This window comes from Meleagris gallopavo, chromosome 2 (assembly GCF_000146605.3).
Source record: "Meleagris gallopavo isolate NT-WF06-2002-E0010 breed Aviagen turkey brand Nicholas breeding stock chromosome 2, Turkey_5.1, whole genome shotgun sequence".
In the NCBI taxonomy this organism is placed as follows: Eukaryota; Metazoa; Chordata; class Aves; order Galliformes; family Phasianidae; genus Meleagris; species Meleagris gallopavo.
Window position 1 is genome coordinate 105,616,453 of NC_015012.2, and position 7,172 is coordinate 105,623,624.

Genomic DNA, 7,172 nt, shown 5'->3' on the forward strand with positions numbered 1-7,172 from the left:
CTCAATTTCTCTTATAGAGGATTATATTCTGTAATTCTTCTAAATCCTGCACAGGACAGTAATTATTATCTGGTAGATGCTGTATTCCAGATTGATCATTAGTTTTCTTCCTTCCTCTGCTCAGGAAAGGATCTTAACTGTGATTTCCTTACTACTACCTCAAGCACTGTCTCAGTGATGGACAGTGTGGGATCATCCATGTGAAGGATTCCATTCCTCCATGAGAACCATGCAGCTTACAGACTGCATCATCATCTCCACTTAGTGACTTGTTAGATTATGCACAAAGTCTTTCATGCCATCTGCAGCTGGTAACCAATAGCAGGGCTAGAAGTGGAAGAAAGCCACTTTTACTCAAGCACAACATTTGTTTAGGAAGTAAAGGAGCAGAACTTTTTATTTGCACAGTCTGCTGATGAGCACTGGCTGGACAAAGCCTAAAACTCCTCATCTCTCTTGCTTCTGCAGTCTGTTATTTGTAAGACTGAATTTGAGCTCTCAAGTAAATCACCTGATGGCTTTGAGGAGGATTGAGAGATCTTTATTCCTGTCTGAGAGGACTTCAGGGTGGCCAACATTTGTCTGGAGTCTTCACAGCTGTGCTAGATTGCTCTTAGCTTCTCAGGCTGCTACAACAGGAGAGCATTTCTGGAGCATGTGAGTGCTATTACTAAAAAGCAGCCATGCAGTGGGCTATCAAGAGCTAGCACTGGTGGTGAGCTGAGCACCATTTCAGCCATAAGATGCATCCTGACCCAACTGTGACACTTAATCATCAGCTCTTTAACCAGCAACTGAGGATGAAATAGAAAAATCTCACAGGCACTGTGATGACTGTTCTGTGGTTGTCACACGTGCCTGGCACAATGGAGCAAGAAGTAAAACCTCATCCTCTAAATTCCACATAGCAAAGGAATGCAGGATCAGTACCTTTCAGAGTTCAAGTCTGTGAAATGCTTCTGAGGCTTTCTGAGATTTGTTAAACTGTATGACCAGTGCTTTGAGAGGTACTGGGATACCAGTGCTGGATCTTGTGCTACTCAGAGAATGGCTGCATGAGTACAGGGGGAAAAAACAAGCAAGGCACACAGAATCACACTGACAATCCTATTAAACACATCTGATAGATTTCCTTCAATTAAGGCACATGGCATTTATTTATTTGTCTACTTATTTGTTTACTTACCATGAATATGCTTATATCCCATCATCCTCCCATTAATTTTTGTTTACTGTTTGCACTATAATAACACTTGCAACATGATTCCCATCCTGTTTAGTGCTGTGAAAACCTGAAGTAAGAGTGTCTCAGCTTTCCAATGTTGCATGAAGCACAACTGCGTGTAAAGCAACAACACTGAGTCTATATGATTAGTATTGCGAGGCAGAAGCACAAATCCCAGTCTATGTCTACTGCTTGCCATTTGTCAATAAACCCAATTTCGCTCTGCACATTTCTAAAGGAAACACTTTTTTAGCTCACATGGAAAGTGTATAGAAAGCCTATAATCTAATGACTATATTCGGAGTATGTTTTAACTGCCTGTACATTCCATTCCCACTCTTTTCTGATTTTTTCTGTTAGTGAGATCTTTCAGTGTGTATTAATACAAGAAGAAAAAAGGAGGTGGGGAGGAGGAGGAAAAGAAAAGGAAAAGAATGGACAGAAGGAAGAAAATCAGAAATGAAACCCCTTCTGGCCTTGATTTTGAACAATCTGTCTGTAAAACCCCACCATAGGAAATATTTGTATGATTTTTACCCAGGTCATTTCCTTCCCTGGTGCCGTGCTTCAGTCACACACATCACCCTGGTGTTACGTGTGCAGAAAATGGATTGTCCAATGACACCACTTCAGCAGTCAACAGAGCAGAGCCAACTGAGTTACTGCATTTATATGTATTGCACAAACTAAATCATACTGAATTCTCTTGTGTTGTGTGATTTTGAATAAAGGCTCTTTCATGTAGTGTTTCTGGCATCATCAGCTCTATAGCAGTGCTTTTCCTGTAAAATAGATCTTCTGCTTGATATCTTGCAGGATTAATCTCTTTAAATTAATGATTGTATAAATTCACTTATGTTTGGAAATCAGCATTTCACAATGTTTGTTGCTCCTCAGCTTTGCCTCTCTTGGACACATACATAAAGATAATTCTTAACATGAATGGTTCCGTTCCTGATCCTGTAAGCATGCCAAGGTCTGCTGTTGAGACTCAAAATGCAGAATTTCTGGCTTTTCTGGAGACTGCATCATACTGCTGGCATGAAAACTATGGTTTTATTTTGCCATCCCAAAGAGAAGCAATCCTGTTCTTCTGCTTGGATATAACAACCAGCTGATCAAGAGCCACTCTAACTCTCTGAAACTGTGTTTTCCATGCATTTTCTGTCGTTGATTTCCATGCTGGGGAAGGAGACAGGATGTCAAACAGAAAATTGGTGAAGTGGCATGAGAGATTGGAGTATAAGATTTGTCAGTAGTACCATGGCTAAAAGCAGATGCAGCAGCTTATTCTTATTTTAGAAGCATGCGATCCCCAGAGAAATAGATGGAATAATGGATCCGATTAATGAAATTATGGAAAAGTAATCTGATGTTGAATCTCTGTTCAGGATGTGTATGAGGTGGGAATGGTCTTACAGAGAGGACAGTATGAATGCCACCATATGGGATCTTGTTGTCCAAGGCTGAGATGTGCCTTCCTGAGCATGATCCTTAGGAATTCTCTTACTCTACAATCATCACTTCTGGGACCTAGGCTTTGTACAGTAATAGAACAAGATAGGCCAAAAGTTATAGGCCTGGGATGAAGAAGAGAAACTATCACTGAGTAAGAATTAGAAGATTTTAAAGAGCTTGTTTGCAACCGGTTAAAACACAGGACCTTATAGTCTATTGTTGTCTGACCTGTATTGGATTGGATAATTCATTTATACAGGAAATTCCACTTAAGCACAAGGAAAAAATCATCATGAGAGTGATTAAACACTGGAACAGGTTGCTCGGGCATGCATAGTTGCCATCCTGTGAGATATTCAGCTGGACATGGTCCTGAGCAACTTGCTCTAGCTGTGGTTTGAATAGAGGAGTTGGACAAGATGACCTCCAGAAGTCTCATCTCACCTCAGCATTCCTGTGATTCTGTAATTTGTTGCAGGATATGTTGTTGCTGTCATATAGGCACCAACCTGATAAGCAGTATGATGCCGTATCTGCTTTGGTAATCACAATCAGTGGAGAAAAAACAAATGCCAGCAGGGTAGGACGTGCTTCATTCTAAAAAAGTCACTTAATAAAACCTTAAATTGTTGATGTTTTTTTTAATGCAGAGGAGAAAGTGGGAGGTCAAACAATGACCCAGTAAATTAAAGTGGCAGCTACTGATTGGCTTCCACAGATTTCTTCCAACATTCATGTTCTCTTTGCTCAGAGATGCTATTATCTCTTCTGAGCAGGAACCTATAAGGAAATCCTTCTGGCAAACAGATTTCCCACTTCCCTCGGGCTGCCATAGCAAGATTCTTGAATACCCATGCCAGGATACTCTACTATGTGAAAACAGTATTGCATCTCAGTTCAACACAGTCTTTTAAAACAAAGACAGCTGACAGCAAACTTTCAAAATCTGGTCATTACCTGAAAGAAGTGTGATGGAGAAGGGAATGCTCTTCTCTCTAGTTTTGCCATGAACTTGATGATAAAAGTCATTTTATACCATTTAGATTTCTTGCATACTTGGTGGAGAGCAGTTAATATTTCTGGAGGATAGGTTGTTTCACCTCAGGAAAGCCACCGGATACAGGTGATATATTCACAGAATCACAGAATGGTTGGGTTGGAAGGGAGCTCAAGGATCATGAAGCTCCAACCCCCTGCCACATGCAGGGCCACCAACCTCCACATTTCAGAGCAGCCCAGGCTGCCCAGGGCCCCATCCAACCTGGCCTTGAACACCTCCAGGGATGGACGGGGCACCCACAGCCTCTCTGGGCAGCTGTTCCAGCACCTCACCACTTTCATGGAAACTTTCATGGAAAGAACTCCCCCCTGACATCCAGCCTAAATCTTCCCTCCTTCAACTTAAAACCATTTCCCCTTGTCCTGCAGTTATCAACCCTTTCAAAGAGTTGATTCCCCTCCTGTTTGTAGGCTCCCTTAAGACATTCCCCTCTACACATGCTTGTCTCTTGAGAAAAAAAATCAACTAGTTAAACGCAGTTATGTTAATGTAGATGCCTAGAGCAGTTTGAGATGTTATCTCAAGGGTATCTCTGTGAGAACATGACAGAGAGGATTCAAGATAAATATGAGACCTGTGTCTCACCAGACTACCACCTGAAACCCAAGGATGCATCTAGTACATTTACATAGTGACAATTAGAGAACTGTCTTCATAAGTAAGCTAAATCCATAACCATGGCATCTGCAAGCATACTCTAATCTGTGATAATGAAGAGTTAGGAATAAATTAGAAGAAAACAAAAGGCTTATAATGGAGTTCTTTGAGGGGTTAGGAAGGAGTTCCTTTGGATTACTCTATTCCAAGCCCTTCTGTGACTTCCCTCAATGTAGTTGCCCTATTGTATGACCTCATGGTAAAGGCTACTAACAGTTCAAGGCACTTGAAATGCAGACATAAACTGCTCTGAACAAAATTTAAAGGGAATGTCTAGCAGTTGTCTCTCAGTGGGTTGAAATTGACTCTCACTGAAGTTTCATTGTGTAACTCATAGGAATGAAATGATGCCTCCCAATCCCACAGCAGGGTCAGATCCAAATCCCACTGGTCTGAATCAAGACCTCTCTATTGACCACTACATCAATCAAGAACAAAACGAATTATGGAGGTTGTGAGGGAAGTTCTGGGCCAGAAAGCAAAAATCTTGATGTTAATACTTATTTCTGTTTAAAGATCTTTGCTCTGATCAGTCAACTTCTGGCCCAGAAACCACGGTGGTGTCTTAAAGATCAGATGTTGTCATGTGTAAAAAAAACAAACCTGTAGTTTGCTATGCTTTAAACCTACATGCACAGGATCTTCCAGGGAAGTTTTGGCAATGTTCATAGTTTTTGTTGAATTCTTTTAACTTCTGATGATATAACTGTGATTTTGCAAAGTTTTGTTTTCTTCTTCATTATACATAGCACAAGAAATCCATGTCACTGTGGGCTATATGGATTGGTTCAAAACACTTAGGTGTTATTCAAAAAATAAATTAATAGACATTACCCTCAACCCCATTGGGAAGGCAACTATTGTGTGAAGCAGAAATGTAGAGACATCATTTCTTCTGAACTACATCTTTTTCCACAGTCTAGTTTCAATCCATTGGGGAATGCATTGTCTCCATAAATATACCAGGAACTGAACAGTAACAAAGGGGCTGTGATCTCAGCAAGCACCTCTAGGTGCTACTGCAACACAATTAATAATGCAACAGTCATCAATACTGAAAATAGAAGAAGAACAAGCAGAATAGCTCTAATTTAAAGAATCTTCTTCTCTTTGTAGAGAACATGCTGTCCTCTGCTTTATATCAGAGAAGAAAGAACTCATGGAGGCTGTACTCATCTCAGAAGCTGAATAAAAATACCAGTTCCTGATGAAGGTAAACAGCAGGATGTACACTTTGCATTCCCCTTATTGGCTGCCAGCCAACCAAAGACATCTGAAGGAGTCGGGGAGAGAAAGTCCAAATGGGGAAATGCAAGACATGGATGAGATCACGAGTCCATAAGATGGTCAATTTCCCAAAGTACTGAGATGTGACAGAGAAACAGGAAAAACTTGGAACAGACATGATGAAGAAGAGGCTAACGGGCTGAGTTCATTCCTTCTCATGCTGACTCATTGCCCCATTTCCTTGAGTTCTTTCATCTGTTCCTTTTTATTTTTCATTCAGGATTACAAGATAACCTTTCTGTTTTGTAGTCGTATTGTATTTAATGCAGGGCAGTATAGGATCTGGATTGGAGTTGAGTAGTAATAAATTTTATATTTTATTAATTTGAAGAACTCATTTTCTCTTCTTCGATATTGCACTGGAGGAATGAGAGAGGTGCTCCTGGGGAGTGGTTTTTTAAAGCTATGCTAATCTGTTGGTCAGAATGTGAGTAATGGGGCGTTGCCACTCCATGCCCACATACATATTAGCAAATTAGCGGAAGAAAAAAAGGTGGAAACATGCATTACTTGACCTCGCTTTCACTAACATCAGCATGGCCAACCCTCTGCACGCCCTATTGCCATGGAACGCCCCATTTGCCAACTGGGAAAAGGCTGGTGGGCCTGATGGACGTGGCAGGGTGTGTATCTGACGAGCAGCCAGAAGGCTCTCCTGTCACATGAGAAGAAGGGCAGAGCAAAAGCTAATATTGAACTCAAAATAGGGAACTGAAGCATAGAAATGGATCTAATCCTGTGCAAATGGTAGCACTCACTAGATTAGTCCAGAAAACACTATGCATTATCTCTTTCTTTTCCATGGCACATCAATACTGTGATCTCCTAGGGGCTATATGAAATCTAGAATCTCAAAATCCACTTGCAGGAAGCAGGAGAGATGCCAGTATCCTAGGCTCCTGTAGTAGCAGATGATCTTCTAAGCATATTACATGCTACTACCTTTATTTGCTAATTATATCAGGGAAGTATTGGCCTGTCCATTAGTTCAGTTGCCAAAGAGATGCAGTAATAGAAGATGATTGGTCATACCAACACTTCTCAAAATATCAGCCTACGAGAATTGCCCAGACATGGGCTGCAGGAAAACTTTCCTATGTACTCTCTAGCTTTGTTTTGACCATTGTGTAGAACTGCATGAGAAGTGACATCTTTGGGAACTGTCATCTGGAAATCAGGCCATAAAGCGCTCAACCAGTCAAAGTAAAATATTTGAAACCTGAAGTAATAATGCGCTTCTCTGTTTCCTCCCTCAACCAGGTAAAGATCATGTTTACCTGGCAGCTTACTCTTGAGGACTCAAAGATGCATTTTCCCTGTATCTGGCACTTTGAGCAGGCATAAAGAAAATGCTCTGAGTTTGGTCCTGGAAATATCCTGGATGAACAAGTTCCTCAGCAGTCCAGGAGAAATACTGCAATCAGAAGTTCAGTGGCCATTGGAAATTGTTTGGGAATCAGAAGGAAAAAAAAAAAATACCACAAA

At 40.9% G+C, this 7,172-nt stretch overlaps 1 protein-coding gene across 1 annotated transcript in view; it reads right to left on the reverse strand.

Moving 5' to 3' along the window:
• RP1L1 (RP1 like 1) overlaps positions 1 to 7,172 on the reverse strand; it is a 40,850-nt gene that overhangs the window by 9,177 nt on the left and 24,501 nt on the right. The gene's annotated exons all lie outside the window — the stretch shown is intronic.